This window comes from Scyliorhinus torazame, chromosome 9 (genome assembly GCF_047496885.1).
Source record: "Scyliorhinus torazame isolate Kashiwa2021f chromosome 9, sScyTor2.1, whole genome shotgun sequence".
NCBI lineage: Eukaryota > Metazoa > Chordata > Chondrichthyes > Carcharhiniformes > Scyliorhinidae > Scyliorhinus > Scyliorhinus torazame.
The window spans coordinates 208,151,100-208,172,657 of NC_092715.1; the positions used below are offsets into that span (position 1 = coordinate 208,151,100).

A 21,558-nucleotide genomic window follows, 5' to 3' on the forward strand; every position below is an offset into this window, starting at 1 on the left:
TGTATGCTTCATCCGATGCCAGTGCTTATGTAGTTACATTGTATATGTTGTTTTGCCCTATTATGTATTTTCTTTTATTCCTTTTCTTCCCATGTACTTAATGATCTGTTGAGCTGCTCGCAGAAAAATACTTTTCACTGTACCTCCCGGGATAATAAACAAATCCAATCCAATCCAATCCAAGGGCAATTTATCATGGCCAATCCACCTAACCTGCACATCTTTGGACTGTGGGAGGAAATTGGAGCACCCGGAGGAAACCCACACAGACACGGGGAGGACATGCAGACTCCGCACAGAGAGTGACCCAAGCCGGGAATTGAACCTGCGACCCTGGAACTGTGAGGCAACTGTGCTAACCACTGTGCTAACGTGGTTTACCTGTGAATCCTTTGCATCCAGCCTTGGGATAAGGGGTTGGTTGGTTTCTCTGATGCAATTTATGGAAGAGCTGAGCATCCCAGCAGTGTTCTAAATAGTTCAGAGTATTAAAACCCCACAAAACACCAGGGAGACAGCCTGGACTCAAGGCACACCCACAGTGCTCAGTACAGGTCATCTTACTTAAGGAAAGTCATACTTGCATTGGTTGTAGTTCAGAGAAAGTTCACTGTGCTTTTTTCCTGGGGTGATGGGCTTGTCTTATGAGGAACGGTTGGGCCCATATGCATGGGAGTTTAGGAGAATGAGAGGTGATCTCATTGACAAATCTGAGTCTGAGGGAACTGGACAGGAAACTGAGACGGTGCTTCGCCTAGTGGGGGAATCCAGAACTGCAGGGGGCACAGTTTTAACAGCAACGCCCCCATTGGGTTATTCACGGCTGTGAGACATATTTTGATTGACAAGGGGGCCAAGGGTTATGGAAGCAGACAGAAAAGTAGAGTTATGGCCACAATCAGATCAGCCATAATGGTGGAGCAGGCTCGAGGATCCGAATGGCCTAGTCCTTCCCCTATTTGTTATGCCTTTAAATAAGTGTGAAGGGATGGGGATGGACGTCGAAGGCTCATCTGCCAAAGCTCCACCACATGGGTGGCACAGTAGTACAGTGGTTAGCACTGTCGCTTCACAGCGCCAGGGACCCAGATTTAATTCCTGCTTGGGTCACTGCCTGTGTGGAGTCTGCACGTTCTCCCCGTGTCTGCATGGGTTTCCTCTGGGTGCTCCGGTTTCCTCCCACAAGTCCCGAAAGACGTGTTGTTAGGTAATTTGGACATCCCTCTGTGTACTAGAACAGGCGGCAGACTGTGGTGACTAGGGGCTTTCCACAGTAACTTCATTGCAGTGTTAATGTAAGCCTACTTGTGACACTAATAAAGATTGTTATCTATTGTTATTATTATCCATTGTGACTGCTCTTGTTAGAACAGGGGAAATTATGGGTTTAATTGATAGATAGGCCACTATTTGTACATGTGTGGACCAATCAAAGCCAGTTTCCACACTGTAATTTATTGAGGCAGACAGAAAAGGAGCCACATGATCCAAAAGGTCACTCAGCAACTTTATTAGGTCTTTATCTCAAGAAAGATAATTGTACATAATCAAACTTGATAAAAAGAAACTATTGGTGATTTTGGATCACAACAAAATTAGCCAAAGTATTTTATTTAACAGTTCAAACTTTCAAAAGGCGAATCAGCTTTACATTGAAGACTAGATGGTTTTCCAAATGACCGACTGGAACGTTTAGTCAGTTTGCTTGACTGTAATGCCGACTCTCGTGATGTTGAATTCAACATTCGCCATTGTGACGAATCCTGATGTTTATCATGGACTTCCTGAAGGGCAAAAGAAATCAGTTACACTGGACACACAGTCAGAAATCAAGAGCAGTGACCTTTGCAGAGGTTTGAGAAACTGAATCAAATTAAAACACGCAATGACCAGAGGAGATCTAAAATAAAATGGCCACCCTGACCTCAGACATGGTTGGACTTTTCAACCAATTTGCTGTCTGCTATCCAAAGACAATGACAATCATTTCATTTATAACACTAAATAAAAGGAATAAGGAATAGCCAACAAGCTTATGGATGATATTGAGTAGAAGGCAACGATAGCTAAGGTATGGGGGTAGTGAAGGCTCTTAAGTATCAGGTTAGCGCAGTCACAGTGCATTTGAGCATAGACGATTGTGAATCAAATCCAACTCCCAGACTGATGAAGAACTCTGCGAAGAGCAAGGGAGCCATTCTGAGACAGCATCCTCCTCACACCTGATTATTTGCTGTTTGAGAGACATTGATGTTTCTGTTTGCCTACCAATGAAGGCTTGATTAACAAGGGGATCAGGGGTTATGGGGAGAAGGCAGGAGATTGGGGATGAGAAAAATATCAGCCATGATTGAATGGCGGAGCAGACTCGATGGGCCGAGTGGCCTAATTCTGCTCCTATGTCTTATGGTCTTATGGTCTGTAAAACTCTTTGGGAGGTCCTGCAGCTGTGAAGGGTTCTGTATAAATGCTAGCCTTCATTTGTATGAGTTTCAACTCAAGAAAATTACTAGGGCCGATTCCGACTGAGGACTCACATCTTTGGAGAATGTTGGCCATACCTACAATTTCCTTTAAAGCAATTACCTTCAACTATGTATTAGAGTTAAAGTTTGTGACAATATGTGATTAGTTATAAGAGTACATTTCTTTATCTCTTTATTATTCAAAACTATGTACAAACTAAATGTATAAGGAGACTGGTTTAGAATGTCACATTTTAAACAGTGACTATTGCCATACGGTTATGTTATCTACTCACTCTGTTTAACATTAAGTACAACTTGCATTATAACTCTCTGTATTTTTTTTAATTCATTTTTACGGGATTTGGGTTTCGTTGGCTAAGCCTAATTAATGGTTGCCCATCCCTAATTGCCCTTGAGAAGGTGGTGATGAGCTCCATTCTTGAACCGCTGCAGCCCATGTGGTATGGGTACACCTACTGCTGTTAAGGAGGGAGTTCCAGGATTTTGACCCAGCAACAGGAAGGGGCAGCGATATATTTTCCATGCCAGGATGCTGAGTGAGCTGGAGGGGAACCTCCATGTGATGGGGTTCCCATGTATCTGCTGCCCTTGTCCTTCTAGATGGTAGTGCTCATGGGGTTGGAAGGTGCTGTCTAAGGGGCCTTGGCGAATTCCTGCAGTGCATCTTGTAGGTGGTACACATAGCTGCCACTGTGCGTCGGTGATGGAGGGAGTGAATGTTTATAGAAGGGGTGCCAACCAAGCGTGTTGCTTTGTCCTGGATGGTATCGAGCTTCTTGAAGTGTTGTTGGAACTGCACTCACCCTGGCAAGTGGGGATTATTTTGTCACACTCCTGACTTGTGCCTTGTAGATGGTGGACAGGCTTTGGGGAGTCAGGAGGCAAGTTATTCACTGCAGGATTACTAGTCTCTGACCTGTTCTCGTAGCCACAGTATTTCTATGGCTAGTCCATTTCACATTGTGGTCAATGGTAACCCCCAGGGTGTTGATAGTGGGGGATTCAGTGATGGTAATGCCATTGAAAGTCAAGGGGCATCACAGCTTGGTATGGCAACTGCTCGGCCCAAGATGGCAAGAAACTACAGAGTGTGGTGAACTCAGCCCAACGCATAACACAAGCTTGCCGCCCTCCCATTGATTCTGTCTACACCGCCCGCTGCCTCAGAAAGGCAGACAGCATTGTCAGAGACCCCTCACACCCAAGCTTTGCCCTCTTCCAGACCCTTCCATCAGGCAGAAGATACAGGCATCTGAAGACCCGCATAGACATAGGAACAGCTTCTTCCCCACAGCTACAAGACTCCTCAATGACTCCCCCTCGGACTGATCTGTTCCCTGTAAGAACACTATTCACGACGCCCTATCACGACGCTCTTGCTCGTGTATTTGCTTTGTTTGGCCCTTGTTCCGCACTGTAACCAATCACTGTTTGTTGATGTACTTTGTCGATTATTATTTTTGTCTACTGTGCACATTCCCTTGACCGCAGAAAAATACTTTTCACTGTACTTCAGGACATGTGACAATAAATCAATCAATCAAATCAATCAATCAATCTTATTGGAGATGGTCATTGCCTGGCACTTGTGTTGCATGAATATAACATGCCACTTGTCAGCCTAATCCTGGATATTGCTGCATTTGCATGTGCACTGTTTCAGTGTCTGAGGAACAAAGAACAAAGAAAAGTACAGCACAGGAACAGGCCCTTAGACTCTCCAACCCTGCGCCGACCATGCTGCCCGTCAAAACTAAAATCTTCCACACTTCTAGGGTCCGTATCCCTCTATTCCCATCCTATTCATGTATTTGTCAAGATGCCCCTTAAACGTCATTATCGTCCCTGCTTCCACCACCTCCTCCGGCAGCGAGTTCCAGGCACCCACTACCCTCTGTGTAAAAAAACTTGCCTCGTACATCTACTCTAAACCTTGCCCCTCTCACCTTAAACCTATGCCCCCTAGTAATTGACCCCTCTACCTTGAGAAAAAGCCTCTGACTATCCACTCTGTCTATGCCCCTCATAATTTTGTAGACCTCTATCACGTTGCCCTTCACGTCGTTCCAGTGAGAACAAACCGAGTTTATTCAACCGCTCCTCATAGCTAATGCCCTCCGTACCAGGCAACATCCTGGTAAATCTCTTCTGCACCCTCTCTAAAGCATCCACATCCTTCTGGTAGTGTGGCGACCAGAATTGAACACTATACTCCAAGTGTGGCCGAACTAAGGTTCTATACAGCTGCAACATGACTTGCCAATTCTTATACTCAATGCCTTGGCCAATGAAGGCAAGCATGCCGTATGCCTTCTTGACTTCCTTCTCTACTCAGTTGCCCCTTTCAGTGACCTGTGGACCTGTACACCTAGATTGCATTACCTCACATTTGTCCGGATTAAACTCCATCTGCCATCTCTCCGCCCAAGTCTCCAAACGATCTAAATCCTGCTGTATCCTCTGACAGTCCTCATCGCTATCTGCAATTCCACCAACCTTTGTGTCGTCTGAAAACTTACTAATCAGACCAGTTATATTTTCCTCCAAATCATTTATATATACTACAAACAGCAAAGGTCCCAGCACAGATCCCTGCGGAACACCACTAGTCACAGCCCTCCAATCAGAAAAGCACCCTTCCATTGCTACTCGCTGTAATACAGTTCTGTATCCATCTTGCCAGCTCACCTCTGATCCCGTGTGACTTCACCTTTTGCACCAATCTGCCATGAGGGACCTTGTCAAATGCCTTACTGAAGTCCATATAGACAACGTCCACTGCCCTCCCTGCATCAATTATCTTTGTGACCTCCTCAAAAACCTCGATCAAGTTAGTGAGACACGACCTCCCCTTCACAAAACCGTGCTGCCTGCCTCTCAGTAATACGTCCATTTGCTTCCAAATGGGAGTAGATCCTGTATCGAAGAATTCTCTCCAGTAATTTGCCTACCACTGACATAAGGCTCACCGGCCTGTAGTTGTCGCGAATGGTGATGAACATTTTGCAATCATCAGCGAACTTCCCTGCATCTGACCTTATGTTGGAAGGAGAGAGAGCGGGTAAATGGAGTTGAAATCAGCCCTGATTGAATGGTGGAATGAACTCGATGGGCCGAATGGCCTTACTTCCGCTCCTATGTCTTATGGTCTTATGGTCTTAAGGAAGGTCATTGATGAAGCATCTGAAGATGATTGGGCCTAGGACATTACCCTAAGGAACTCCTGCAGTGATATACTGGAGCTGAGATGATTGACCTCCAACTACCACAACCATCTTCCTTTGTGCCAGGTATGACGCCAACCAGTGTAGAGCTTTCCTCCTGATTCCCATTGACTCCAGTTTTGCCAGGGCTTCTTGATGTAATACTTGATCAAATGCTTCCTTGAGTCAAGGGTAGTCACTCTCACCTCACCTCTGGACACACAAGTGCAGGAAGAGATTGGGGCACTATTTAAAAACTTACCAATGAGGGTGTCCTCGAGTCCCTCGCACCCCACCTCATAAGGCGTCTCGCGAGATTTAACGGCCTCATCGTGTCTCGAGTCGGGCGCAACAAGGCCAATAGAGTGCGGCCCTAATTCTATATACTGGCAGAGTTCCCCATAAGTGCAAGGAGTAATTGACAGACTTTAACTGGACCGACCACATAAAAACTGTGAGCACAGGGTCAGAGACTGGGTTTCTGTGGCGAGTCACGCACTTCCTGACTCCACAAGCTTTCCCAGGTCTCTCAGCATCCGTCCTGTCAAACCCACTCAGACTCAGTAGGTTTCAATTAGACCTGCTTGCCCAATAACATGCACCCTCCACCACCCCTAGCGCCGTTGGACTTGCATTAGTGAGATTGGGCAGCACGGTAGCACAGTGGTTAGCACAGTTGCTTCACAGCTCCAGGGTCCCAGGTTCGATTCCTGGCTTGGGTCACTTTCTGTGCGGAGTCTGCACGTTTTCCCTGTGTCTGCGTGGGTTCCCTCCGGGTGCTCCGGTTTCCGCCCACAGTCCAAAGATGTGCAGGTTAGGTGGATTGGCCATGCTAAATTGCCCTTCGTGTCCAAAAAAAAGGTTAGGTGGGGTTACAGGGATAGGGTGGAGGTGTAGGGATAGGGTGGAGGTGTAGGGATAGGGTGGAGGTGTGGGCTTAGGTGGGGTGCTCTTTCCAAGGGCTGGTGCAGACTCAATGGGCCAAATGCCCTCCTTCTGCAGTGTAAATTCTATGATTCTATGGCACTTCCCATCGTATAATTAGCTCTAAATTTGAACAGACTGATTGGTTTCCGTTCAATGGAATGATGGAAGGTTTTGACTACAAGAATTCTCATCTGAGTATAAATAGGCAAAGGAATCAGTAATGCTGATTAACATAGGAACAGGGAGTAGGCCATTCAGCCCAGCGAGCCTCCTCCACCAGTTATTATGATCATGGTGGGCTGGACACTTCAATACGTTTTACATCCGCTATTTCCATAAATCCGTAGGTTATTGTTAATCAGAAATCTATCAATCTCTGCTTTAAACATGCACAATGGCTGAACTTCCACAGCCCTCTAACGTAGAGAATTCCAAAGATTCTTGAACATGGTATATTCTGGACACCATAGGATTCCTACAGGGCAGAAGGAAGCCACTCGACCCATTGTGTCTGCACCGACCCTCCGAACAAGCACCCTACCTGGGCTCACTCTCCCCACCCTATCCCCCGTAACCCCGCAACCCCACCTCACCTGCACATCTTTGGACTGTGGGAGGAAATGGAGCACCCGGAGGAAACCCACGCACACGAGGAGAAAGTGCAAACTGCACACAGTGAACCTGAGTCCGTGGTGCTGTGAGGCAGAGTGCTAGCTACTGTGCCACAGTGCTGCCCTGGTTAATATTAACTCACGTATGCATGCAGAATTACACAGCACAGAAAATAACGTCATATATATTGTGCGCGATTCCCCGGAAACATTTCCAAGTGCCGTAGCGAGTGGGAATTGCTGCAAGTTTCCCGGCGTTCGGCACTGCGAGGCCGGCAACGCTATTCAACGTTAATTGGTCCACTTAATGAGACCTTATGGGCTTACCGCTCTGAATGCCAGCTCGCCAGCTGTTTCGCCGGAACCGCGCTCGCCAGCCCCCCGCTAACAACGTCGAGCAACATTTAAGCTGCGCTTGCTCAACCAACCCAACCAGCTCGCAACAATAGCGCTGAGGAGACCGGGGCCTAGATTCAGGGATGCTAGATGCAGTGGAGGCCAGGAGGGATGTCCTGTTACCCTGAGGGTCCTGGAGGGTGAGCCACAAGGCAGCCAGTGCCGCCTGGGATGAGGTAGCGGCAACAGTCAGCTCAGGCAGTGTGACCATGAGGACTGGCCTCCAGTGTCGGAAGAAGGTCAACAACCAGTCCTCCTGGTCACACTGCCCGAGCTGACTGCTCATCAACGACCTACAATGGGCAGCACAAGTGAGTAGACACCAACATCTCACCCCCAACCCCCCAGGGAGCATCCCCTGAGGTGACCCCAATCCCCAACCCTCCTTCCATCCCCCTCCCCCTTCAGCACTCGCTCCAACCACCCCTTCAATCCTTTCTTCACACACACCCCCACCACCACTGTGAACCATGTGTGTGGCTAACGATGCCCTCTCTGTGTCCCCTCAGGAAAAGCTCTCGCATACTCGGCGGGAAACTGGCGGTGGGGTGCCGGTCTTGGGAATCTTCACCTCCTTCGAGGAGAAGGCCCTGGAGGTGACCGGTGTGGCCGAGGACAGGGCGGTCACCCACGCGGAGGCTGGCGGACGACGCAGAGGTGAGGAACCACCGAGCTCCACCGGAGGACCTGTCAAACGTGAGTAGTGATTGCCTTACTGACTGACACATCCCTCCCACTGACCCCATGTCCATTCTCCCACAGGTCCTCCAGCCTACGGCGCCGGCCCCGGGCAGCCCCCCCCCCCCTCCTAAATCCGAGGAGAACACTACGGAGGAGAGCTCCGAGGATGCAACTGTTATAGTCACGGCACAGCTGTCATCCCCACCCTCCACCAGCGCAGATACACGCACCTCGATGGGAAATGTTAGTGGTCAGGCTTCTGGGGCACAATCTGGTGAGCACCACACTGCGGCTGATGTACATCAGGTGGAGGCAGGAACCCCAGACGAGGCAACAGGCGGAGGGCTGCTGTATCCCAGGACCCAGCTGGGTCCCAGCTTGATGCTGAGCCTCTGGTACAGGACGTGGTCGGGGTGTTCAGAGGGAGATGTCAGCGTCACTCCAGCAGATCCATAGCTGATTGGAGGAGTCCCAGAGGCTACGGGCACAGGAGATGTCGCTGGCAATGTGTGGCACCGAGGCCAACACTGCTGGGGTGGCGACCACAGTGGAGAGCCTGGTGCACGACATCGGCACCATGAGTGAAGGTGTCTTCGGCAGTCTCACATACACCATGACTCTCACATAAAGCATAAAAAAGATAGCTTTTCAAGTATAAATGACCAGGGCCCAAAGTTCTATCCTAATAATGATTATAATCTTTATTCGTGCCATAAGTAGGCTTACATTTAACACTGCAATGAAGTTACTGTGAAAATCCCCTCGTCGCCACATTCTGGTGCCTGTTCGGGTACACAGAGGGAGAATTCAGAATGTCCAATTCACCTAATTGGTGAATTAGGTGAACAGGCCTTTCGGGACTTGTGGGAGGAAACCGGAGCACCCGGAGGAAACCCACGCAGACACGGGGAGAACGTGCAGACTCCGCACAGACAGTGACCCAAGCCGGGAATCGAGCCCAGAACCCTGGCGGCGTGAAGCAACAGTGCTAACCACTGTGCCACCGTGCCAGCATCTCTGACAGTGCAGCAATTGCCCTCAATACTGCGCCAAAACGTCAACCTGAATTAAATGCTGAAGTCTTTGGAGTGGGGCTTGCACTGGGATGATATGCATAAGCAACGATGTAAATAGTAATGTAAACGACCTCCAACCAGTAGGTGACAGTGTAAAACTACCATGTGACTGTACCTGGAGGAGTCTGGCGATAGTCGTGTTAGTGGATATTCATACTAGGTTCATTTATCATAATTAGTAGTTTGTAATATATTTCTCATAGTTATCTGAACCACGCATTTATTTTATAATAAATATTAACTAGTCAAGAACTAGACGTTCCATTGTGCATAATTCCTATGGGACAAGCACCTAGAAGTGAGAGTGCTACCAACTGAACCACAGTTAACACCTTCTTACTCCTTTAGAGTCATTTATTTCAGCGCGAATATTAACTCCTTTTAGCATCCTGCATGCTCATCAAACACAGCACATTTAACAACTTATTGACGAAGCTTTTCAAATTAGAATGTGACTTATACCGATGCCATAAAAATACGTCCAAAGGAACAGAAAACGCAGTGTGCATAAGGTAGGTTTTCTTTAAAATATCACAATAAAACCCAGAAAACGGGTCTTTGTTTCCCGTTGTCCCTGAAACAATGGTCGTAATTCGAAGAGACACTCTGAGCAAGCACCACAACAGGAAACTCCTGTATAAAGTTCCTTCAATTGGGAGCCATTGTTATGAGCAGAGAGTGGTTCAGGATCAACAAGCAATCAAAAAATCAAGGAGATATGTGCATTTTGTATTTACGCTTAAAACTCTACTGTCTTTGAAGAGGCATATTTGCTTGGTGGACGACTATAGGAACATTGACTGGTGATTCCAGACCATTGGTTACACTGTTATCAGTGAAAATATTTATTTTCCCACTCTCACCATTCTGCGGAATGAGCAAAAGAGCATTTGATTCGTACCAGTTAGTGACGCAGATCTGGCACTCATTCTTGTACGTTATCCCGTTTGTTCCACATATTGGCCTGCTTGGAATTATACATTCAGGAAACATGGTAATGTATCTCATGCAGTCTGGCTGGAACAGAGAAGAGAATCACTGATGTCTGTTTAAAGTCAAGGTACTCACACACGGCATGAAGCAGAAAGTGAAACACATGCTTCTTACCTTCCTCTCTTCTTGGTAAGAATAACCTGCTGATGAATGAATACAAAAGTCATTCCCAGGGCCAGTAATTTACATGATTTCCAGTAAAAGATTTTCAAAACTTTTAGTTGCACAGTTTAAAGATCAACAACACGTCCAAGACACTTCAAAGCAGTACCCACTTCGAGAGGGCTCTCTGCGAAAGGTTTAAGAAAGAATTTGTATTCATTGAGCACCTTTCAGATCTCCGGTTGCCTAAAGCGCTTGATAACCCGCACGATATTTTTGAAGTGTAGTCACTGTTGTGATGTCGGCAAAGTTGCAACCAAAACCGCACGCAGACGGGTCTCAAGAATAACATTGTGATAATGACCAGGTATCCTCAAAGCGGCTATCAGTGGTGGAGTGCCACTGCATAGTGACTTGCCTGCTCTTAAAGTGGAAAGCACCTTTCTCGCCCGACCTTCCTGACTCAGGCCGTGGGAAGCTGAAGAAGCGAAGCTTGTCCACGGCTCCAGCGGCAAAAGGAGCAGACAAAGGAGGAGACGCACCAGCTGCCATGAAGCAGATGAGTTTAAAGGCCCCATTGAAAGGGAGAAGGGAAGTTTCTAAGATGAGTGAATGGGATTTGGCGGTGGGAGTTCGGACATTGGCAATGGAGGGGGAGGGGATCTGAACATTGGTGATGTGGGAAGTCCAGACATATGGGGGAGAGGGGGGTGTCTGGACATGGGGGTGGGGTCAGGTCAGGTGGGAGGATGGGGAGCCTGTGTGGATGGGGGTGTGGAATGCCATGGGGGGGATTCTTTGTTGAGGGTTTTGTGGAGGGGTCCTCTGGGGTCATGAGAGTGGGGGGGGGGGGGGGGTGAACCGTGCAAGGCTTGGTCTTGGTCTTTTAAATAGTTAATTTGAAGTTAGAAATGCATTTATTCTTCTTAATGTTTTCAGAATAACTATGGGCGGGATTTTCCGCTAGCGCTCCTTGGCGTGTTTCATGGCGGCAGAGGTGGCATTGGCTGGCAACAGGATCTGCCAGTCCCGACACTGTCTACAGCATTTCCCATTATTTGCACTCAGCAGTGAATATCAGCCGATAAGTATAAAACTGGCTGGACATCAAACGTTAACAACTGAGATTGCTTTGTATATGGTTCCCGGCCCAGCGCACTTCTGGACAATTGTCCGGTAAACTCTTATGTTGGAACGTCCAGGAGGGATTCCCCAGCATATCTTTGGGGCACCCCCCCCAAATCCTCCACTGTGAAGCCAGGAATTTATGGCCCAAGCTTTTTTAAAGTGACGTTTGGCTGATTGTCAAATATTGCCCCGAGGAGGACTTCCCTCCTCATCTCTGAAGTAGAGGCATGGGATCTTACTATGTCCAACTGAGAGGGGAATTGGGAACTGATTTTCACATCAGCACATCACCCAGACCACTGTTATAAGCTGCCCAGAGTTAAGCCAAAAAGCATGTAGAACCCAATGGATGTTTCAGGCAACTTTTTACAATAACAGAAAGTAAAAACACATTTCCATGACGTGTATCAAGGTAGAAATCTCATATAATGATACAGCTTGGGGCCAAAATTTGATCTTCTAAGTTTTTTTCCCATTTAAGCTACATGGGAAAGTTCAGTAAATTGGAGAACTCTTGCTGCTGTCCTAATCTAGCATCAAGCCAGCATTTTGAGAGGCGTTTATAGGGTGTTTCCAGGGTGCCCTGTAAATTCCAGCAGGATGCTAAATTGACACTGCAGACTCAATAGGCTGAATGGCCTCCTTGAGCACTGTAAATTCTATGATCTAGGAACATTCTGAAAAGTCCGAGCCTCCATGCCGAAATTGAGATCGGCGCGGGGGCGGAGAACGGGTGTCAAACAAGAGATCGGGTCCGACGCCGCCGCCAATCGCGCGCGCGCACGGTCGACCGCCCCCGCCGCGATTCTCCAAGGTCAACTGGCCGAGTTCCCGCCGGTGTGGTGCTCTCACAGTTCCACCCGGCGGGTACTCGGCGTGGCAGCTGCAGACTCAGTCCGCGGCTGCCCTGGTGGGGGGGCGGGGGGATCATTCACCAGGGTGGGGCCTCCAGGATGGCCAGGCTACTGATCGGGTGCCACCGATGCATGGGCGCGCGCGATCTGGGGGTAGCCTATGTTTTCAGTGCCGGTCTGCAGTGTGGGCCGGCCATGCCGCGCAGGGCGGGTAACACAGGCCGCGCCGCGTGCATGCGCAGACCCCCGACCGGAAGTGCAGGGCCCTGTATCGGAGCCGGAGCTGCGAGGGCTACTCTAGGGCCCTGCCAGCCCCCTGCAAATCGAAGAATCACCCTGGACTTTGAAAGCAGGTACAGGTTTTATAAAGTGACCAATAAAACGCATCAGTAAACAGAAATTTAATCCAGTCGGATTTATGATGGCAGCAACTTGGCTGAGTTAGCCATGGGCCAGTAGTAGCAGGCATGCCTCCAGGTTAGAAAGTTAGGTGCTCTGGTCCCACCCCAAAGACTTGAATGAAAAACACAGACTGACTGTCTCAATGACATCTTTCAGATGACATGATAAACCACAACCCCATGTGCTCTCTCACAAAGTTGTAAAAGATCTTACATTACCATTTTACTCAATGTCCCAGTCAATGTTTGCACTTTAACTAAAACAGTGGGCGCAATTCTCCACTCCCGCGCCGAAGTGACCGCGCCGTCGTGAACGCCGTCGAGGTTCACGACGGCGCGAAACGGTCCCGGTCCCGACCGATTCAGGCCCTGACAATGGGCCAGGATCGGGGCCGCGTCATCTACAAGCACCAGGCCTTGTCGCCCGCGTAAAAGTGGTGCCGCATAGATGACGCGGCCGGCGCCGCATAACGGGCATCACCCGCGCATGCGTGGTTGCCGTCCTCTCTAAATCCGCCCCGCAAGGAAATGTCTGACGGATCTTGCGGGGCCGCGGAAGGAAGGAGGTCCTCCTTCAGAGAGGACGGCCCGACGATCGGTGGGCACCGATCGCGGGCCGCCCCACATCTGAGGTACCCCCCGGTGCAGGATCCCCCCTCGCCCCCCCCCCGCAGGCCGCCCCCCCCAGCGTTCACGCACCGCTCACGACAGCAGGGACCAGGTGTGGACGGCGCCGGGGGGGAACCCGCCGTTTTGGCCTGAGAATAGCGGGGGTGCCGGAGAATCGCCATTTTGGGTGTCTCCGGCGATTCTCCGGCCTGCGGCCCGCGAAACTCGACCGGGCCGTTCCCGCCGCTTGGGAGAATCGCGGGAGGGCGTCGGACCGGCGTCCCGGGAAATTTTGGCGGCCCAGGCGATTCTCCCAACCGGCGTGGGAGTGGAATCGCGCCCAGTATATTTGGTCACTAACTCATTATGGTTTGTGATCCTCTCTGTGCACAGATAGGCTGCTGCAATTCCAGGTTACTATAGTCGCTACTCACCGGGCACAATTAACGGAAATTAAACAGAGTCCCATGTCGGGGCCATTTAGCCGCGTTTCCCAGCGCTGGAAACTGGGACTCCACTTAATTTCTGGGCCTCAGCAAGGAAGGCCCCGCCGACGCTACACTTCATCCCATTTCCTGCACTAACAAACTATCGCTAGACCCCCCCCTCATCTGTCCTCCCGCATCACACCTCATAAGGGTACGGTCTGATCCCAGGTACAGGATAGATGTCACCTGGGCGCCTTGGTGGTGCTGCCACAGTGCCCAGGTGGCATCACCTGGGTGGCAGGATACTACCCTACATACAGCCTGACCACCCAGGGGCCCCCGATTGTCTGGAAGACCCCCAAGTGCCAGTACGCCCGGTCCACGCTTGTGGAAACCAGAGCTAAACGGCGCTCAGTCGGAGTCTCTAAGGCAAGGCTGTTTGATCCTAGGTGCTGGGTAGATTCGTCGTAGACTAACTACTCACTTGAATATGCTAATCTAGATCCCGACTTCAATGGGATCAAGATCGCTGCGCCTTGCACGTCGGGTGCGACCAGACCGATAGATGACGCCAAGCAAAAATATTTTCCTGGCTATAAAGCATGTGACTCAAGGTCATGAATGGTGCTGTATACAAATGCAAATTCTCTCTTTCATTCTTCGCCCATCAGGGGAAGTAAAATAAAACAGTTAGCAGTTTCTTCATCTCAATCCAGCCGCTGCTCCTTCTTTCAGAGTGAGAGATGGACATTCTGAATTCCTGTTGCCTTGAAGGTTGAGAATGCACTGTTATTTAGATAATGCCATCACTGAGATATGGAGTAGGGTCACCTGTCGAGCAGCAAACAGGCGGTCCACTCTGCCTCAAAGTGCTGAATATTGAATGGCATTATTTTTAATACAGTAAGCAGTCTTACAACACCAAGTTAAAGTCCAACAGGTTTGTTTCGATGTCACTAGCTTTCGGAGCGCTGCTCCTTCCTCAGGTCCACATCATTATTTTTAATAATAGTTATTATGTTTACATAGGCAGAAAATGCCCATTTGTCCACAGCATGGTCCCACAAACAGCAAACGTATGAAAGCAGTGCTTAAACTCTGCCTGCAACGAACAACCTTGCCTCAATGCTTCATTTGAAAAATGGCTCCTCCACCAATGCAGCACTCTTATAGTACTGCACTGGAATTTCAGCCCAAGTTATGAAATAGCTGATTGGCTAGATGTAAAATGAAGTGTCAGAAACTGTACTAACTGCTCCAAAACACAATGGGAATAAATTTGTCTTCAGCGGTAGCACAAATGGGCAATAGCAAATCAGTAGAAAATAAATTCAGGCAGGATTTAAAACCCCGTTTGTCACTTCTGGCTTTCTGTACAATTGCCATGGGAGTGGGTTGACTTTTGGAGGAACAAGGTGCCAATGTAGCAATTAAGAATGTAATTCAATACTTGCTATCCTTCCTCAGTCTACCCTCTACGTGACTCGTATCCCAAATTACTGTGGTTGACGCTTAACTGCTCAACAAAATAGCCTAGAAAGCCATTGAGTTCTACACCACCTTATGGCGGTAGCTACATTTTGGAGATAAATGCCATCTTCACCCACAGCAGCCACATCGCAAGAAAGAATAATAAAAAAAACAGTTCATGACACAGAACTTGAAATGAGAACTAGGATCACAGTCTTCAACAAGTCAACTGATTCAATAATGCCAGCCCTAACGGCACTGTACTTGCTGTGCTCCACAGGACATTTCTGCTCCTGCTGTGACAGCTGATCTCACTAGATCCATACATGTGATTAGAATATGATTCCTGCTGCACCTTTTTCATGGCATGTTGACTGCTATAATAATTGGAAGCAGAGGGAGAGTAGTGCTGATGGTGGTGGTGGGGGGGGGGGGGGTGGATGCTTGGGAGGGGTATCTGGAAACGGTTGTTTTTAAAAAAATATTTTTATTAGGGTATTTGCAAGTTTTTATAACAATATCAATGACATAAACATGGTACAATAAACATTTCCACCCCCATCCCAATCTTCACACACCCCAACCATAAAACAACAATCCGGCCCTCCCCCCCACCATCCCTTTGGAATACTGCATCTGCTGACATTTTAATTTTCCCCGTGAACCCTAACATTGACCCTCTTAAGGCGAACTGTATTTTCTCGAGACTGAGAAACCCAGCCATGTCACTAACCCAGGTCTCTACACTCGGGGGCTTCGAGTCCCTCCACATTAATAAGATCCGTCTCCGGGCTACCAGGAAGGCAGAGGCCAAGACGTCGGCCTCTTTCGCCCCCTAAACTTTCGGCTCTTCCGACACTCCAAAGATCGCCACCTCCGGACCCGGCACCACCCGTGTTTTGAGTACTGTGGACATTGCCTTCAGCTTCGGGCATGTGGACATGGTTTGCTGGGCTTCCCGTGTACCTCGCACACCTGTCCTCTACCCTGAAAAACTTGCTCTTCCGAGTGAGCGGTTGTTTTTTAATGAGACTCTTTTACGCGCAAAATTAAATTGGCAGTTCATCAGTGGAAGCTGGGCATTGAATCTGGCCACAGCTAACCCCTCTCGATGAAGACAACTTGGATTTTTTTTCTGGAAGAGATGGAGAAGGGGACGAAAATTTTTATATGAGGCTGAAAAGAAATAAAGATGGTAGGAGGTTGCTCACCGAGCCACCAGCAACTCCCTGCCTGTGAGCTGTGGGAGTCAACGTGGGAAAGATGCCCTGGTCCGAGGAAGAGTATCAATTAAAATGAAGCCTCTGGTAATATCACACATGCTACAAAACATTGTGATCCATATTATATTACTACTTCTGATAGCAATGTTATATTGCTTTGTGCAGTTTACGTTGCTCATTTACTTCTTGCCAGGATGATCTTTAACTCGATGCTGATTTACACTCGTAGTCTTCCAGAGCAAATACTTTATTCAGCGATGTTGACAAACTAACTGTGAGTTTGTTGTCTCTCCAATGCTTAAACTAGATTAAATAAGAAGCACTTATGATTGACTACACCTGCGCTGAGCTGTCTTTGTCTACCTGTGCTCACTAGTCCCTGTCCTTGCGAAGGGGCGGATCTTGGCTTCAGTCTGTCTCTTATACCCGTCTCTTGTGCTGCCTTTTGTGATTACTTAGCTGTTATGTCTATACATTAACCCCTTGTGTACATACAGATATGCAAATCACTACAATCCAGACATAATGTATCAATGAAGGAAGAATGAATGGTCTTTATTTTGGCCCCCTCATGAAGATACCACAATCACAGGCACTAATTCAAGTTTTTTTTATTATTCATTTACGGAATGTGGGTGTCACTGGTTATGCCAGCATTTATCCCCATCCCTACTTGCCCTTCAGAAGGTAGTGGTAAGTTGCCTCCTTGAACCGCTGCAGTCCTTGAGCTGTAAGTACACCCACTGTGCTGTTAGGGAGGGAGATCCAGAATGTTGCCCCAGCGACAGTGAAGGAATGCGATCTATTTCCAAGTCAGGTTGGTGAGTGGCTTGGAAGGGAACCTCCAGGTGGTGGGATTCCCAGGTATCTGCTGCTCTTGTCCTTCTAGATGGTAGCGGCCACGTGTTTGGAAGGTGCTGCCTAAGGAATCTTGGTGAGTTCCTGCAGTGCATCTTGTAGATGGTACACACGGCTGCCACTGTTCATCGGAGGGTTTGAATGATTGTAGAAGGTGGTGGTGGTGGTGGGGGACGGGGGGCAATCAAGCGGGCTGCTTTGTCTTGGATGGTGTTGAGCTTCTTGAGTGTTGTTGGAGCTGCACCCATCCAGGCAAGTGGAGAGTATTCCATTACACTCCTGACTTGTGCCTTGTAGATGGTGGACAGGCTTTGGGGGGGGGGGGGGGGGGGGTCAAGAGGTGAGCTACTCGCCGTATGATTCCTTGCCTTTGACCTGACCTGGTAGCCACAGTATTAATGTGGCTAATCCAGTTCAGTTTCTGATCAATGGTAACCCCAAAAATGTAACTCCACAAGACATCAAGAACAGTTGAGTGCACTGGCCATCGCAACGGTTATGGATCCTGATGATATTCTGGCTGCTGTACTAAAGACAGGTGTTTCAGAACTAACCAGGCCTCTAGTTAAGATGTTCCAATACACCCAGTGGTGGAGAAGATTATCCTGATTTGTCCTGTCTAAAAAAAAAAGCAGGTCAAATCAAATTTGGAGAATTACTGCCCTATCAGCCTACCCTCAATCATCAGCACAGAGATGGAAGAAATGTTAACAGTGCTATTAAACACTACTTATTCACCAATAACCTGCTCACAGATACTCAATTTGGGTTCCACTAGATCTATTTGACTTCAAAATGGTTACAACCTTGGGTCAAACATGGGTCGAAGAATGAAATTCCCCAGTTGAGGGAAGAGTGACTTGCCCTAGGCATCAAGGTGGCATTTGATCAGTTATGGCATCATCATTAAAACTGAAATTGGTTTGAATTCAGAAGCAAAACATTCTGGTTTCTGGAGCTGCAACTAACGCGAGGAAAGGTGGTTACGGTGACTGGGGACGATAGTCTCAAAACATTGCTGCAGAGATGCCTCAGGATAACATCCTAGACGCTAAAATGTTCCGCTACTTCATCCATCCCTCCTTCATAAGGTTCAGAGTGTTTGCTGTTGATTACGCAGAGTTCAGTTCCATTCATGATTCCCCAGATGATGAAGCAGTTCATGACCATGTGCAGCAAGAATCTGGACAACAGCCACGCTCAGGCTGGTAAGTGACAATTTTCACCAGGAAATGATCATTTCTAACCACCTCACGTTGATTTTCACTGGCATACCATTAATCAATCCCCCAGCAAGTCAAGTCATTTGGCAAGTCAACTGTTTAAGGGAATCTGGATGGACATGTGACGGAGAAAGGAATATAACGTGAGTGAGCAGGGCAGCAGGTGCGTGAGAATACCATCACATCTAAGTCATGCACCATCTTCACTTATATATTACCATCTTTTGACTGAGCTAAAATCCTGGACATCCCGATCTAATAGCTCCGTGAAAGCATCTTCACCATGCAGACTATTGCTGTTCATGAAGGTCCACCACCGCTTTCTCAGCTGGACTTGCCCAGATGTGCAAACATCCCAAGAATGAATCATTGAACAGCAGGTTGAAAGCAGGCTTATGACTGGTACAGTTAGAGTTGTAAAGAGCATCGCCTGTTCCTTTTGCAGCTTCAACAACCTTGTAGGTAAGCTGATATGTGGTAACATTATGACCACAAGTGCAAATGAGTGAAGGTTATGGAACTCGCCCATTCATAGCTGTGAGATAGTGAGCACATGGGATGCTGAGCTGACCTAAGTTTACATAAACTGGCAGTAAAGGCAACGGAATGCTGGACAGCAGTGCTGCTGAGGGTTAAAAACCCAGACTTGTAACATGAAGTTAGGGAAGACCAGGGCTCTGTGGTATTATCATACATGAAGGCAATACAAGGGTCAATGAAATGTATACAGACAGCCACTAGAGGGAGCTAGTCCTATCATTTGTTTATTTATTTATTTAAGTATACAAGGGATGATGCAACGCCTGGTGGGTCAGATGATAGAAAAGATGGTAACAGAAGCTTAGAGACGATGATGAGGTATGAGAGAGAGCAGTTGTGTATTTGAGAGTTCTGCAGTTAGAGATAGCATAGTTTAATGTAGAAACCTTCTACTTTAGGAATGTGAACAAATCTTAGTTAGTAGTGTAATAAATAAGTTTTGCTTGTTAACAAAGCTTTGTGTTCTTTATTCAACACTGTGCATCCGAACCATCCAGGTAAAGCAAAGCAGAGAACAACACAGGCTCATCACCGGAGCCTCTGCTGAGCTTAGCAACTGTAATGTGAGGTTTCCCCGCAGTCCAGGCGCCTGTAACAATCATTCTCTGGAACAAATACGTGAGATAAAGACACTGCACCCAAAATCCTCTTTCCTGGCAGCATATAAGGCAACAATTCCAAGCTTATCTCTTCAGCAGCATATCCAACAGAACATCTCACCGCATCTAATAAAGTCCCATAGAACAATGGGCGATCTGCGAAGTTTGAAACTGCAGTGGGAGATAGAATGTGCCGGAGTCATGGTTCTATTGCATAGGCAACATCCAGATCCATTCAAATTATTGCCAGCACAAGATTATTGCTTTGAAAACGGATAACCAAATAAAACAGCCCAAGGTATTTTCCAAGAGCATTATTAAACAAAACGTTACACTGAGCTCCTTAGGGAGGTGTTCGGCTGAAAGCGTGAGGAAAGAGGTCCATTTTAAGAAGTATCTAAAAGGACGACATGTGTGAAGGTGGAGCTGAAGTTTAGTGAAGGAATTCCAGAGCTTAGGTCTTTGTGACCTGAAGGCAGGGCTGGCCATGGGTGCAACGCTGACAATAAGGGATGTATGTGCAAGATGGCAGAATTGGAGCAGGGCAGAGATTCTAAGGGGTGCAATGATTGAATGAGATTGGAGATAAAGAATAGTGATGCCATGAGCGTCCATTCAAATGTAAATTAATTCCAGGTCAGAGGGTATAATGTTAGGAATGGGTTAACAGACCTTCCAATGAAATACTAATTTGATGTCAATTATCCAATAGAAGTCACTGATATATAAAGGGGTTACAGGTGGCATGGTGGAGTTTGTATGTGAGGAAGGAAGGAAAGGAAAGGATTGGATTGGATTGGATTGGATTGGATTGGATTGGATTGGATTGGGGCCCAGAGGGCGACTGTCCATATCAGCTGCCCAGTGTCGGGAGCGCAGGGTGCACGAGGCGCTCTGTAGCGGGTTGCGGGGCTCACTCGCGTATGTCGCCCCTCACCCCCTCTGGGGGCTGCCGGAATCAGTCACATCATAATTGAAGGTTCTTTTGTTTTTCTGGCTTCGTAGATAGTTCAGGCAGTGCCCTATTGGGCCCCCTCTTCACCAACCCTCCGACTCCCTCCCTCCCACCATCCTCCTTCCTTTCCCCTCGGTTGGTACAGAGGTGAGGGTATCTGGTCTCTCCAGCGCAAGGTTTAGTGCTTGTACCATTTTGGTTTTTTTGTAGCAACGTGTTGTGAACTGTTTGAATAATCAGAGTATCCACCCCCCTCCCCGTACATTGGTACTGAGGGGAGGGTACCCTGTTTCTCCAACACAAAATGTGTGTTTGTACCGTTTGGCCTTGTATATATTTTTTACTGTTTTAATAAAATGATATGGCTAATCCACCTAACCCACACACCTTTGGACTGTGGGAGGAAACTGGAGCACCCGGAGGAAACCCATGGGGAGAACGTGCAGACTCTGCTCAGACAGTGACCCAAGCTGGGAATCGAACCTAGGACCCTGAAGCTGTGAAGCAACAGTGCTAACCATTGTACTACTGTGCTGCCCACTTTGACTCCAGCTTAATAATAGTGCAGCTATTCTTTCATCAAGAAAACAAAATGGTAACATATCGAAGGGGATGAGAGAAATTGAAATCTATAACCAGCTCAATGAAAAGGAACTTACCCATGATACAGGACAAGAACAGGGAGAGAAGAGTAAAAGCAGAGAATGGTTTCATTCCCCTGCAGCGGACGCACTGGGTCAGTTGCAGGCAATCGTCTTCTTGTATCGACACTTGTCTCTCAGTGTTACACTG

General features: G+C 47.9%; 1 long non-coding RNA gene across 1 annotated transcript; it reads right to left on the reverse strand.

The window, feature by feature from the left end:
* Positions 1-1,494: 1,494 nt before the first annotated feature.
* On the reverse strand, positions 1,495-21,542 carry LOC140430069 (uncharacterized). Its single transcript, XR_011949308.1, has 4 exons — positions 21,426-21,542; positions 10,491-10,519; positions 10,285-10,400; positions 1,495-1,784 (listed from the first exon to the last, which is right to left on the reverse strand). It is a non-coding gene; the product is annotated as an uncharacterized lncRNA (long non-coding RNA).
* Positions 21,543-21,558: the final 16 nt, after the last annotated feature.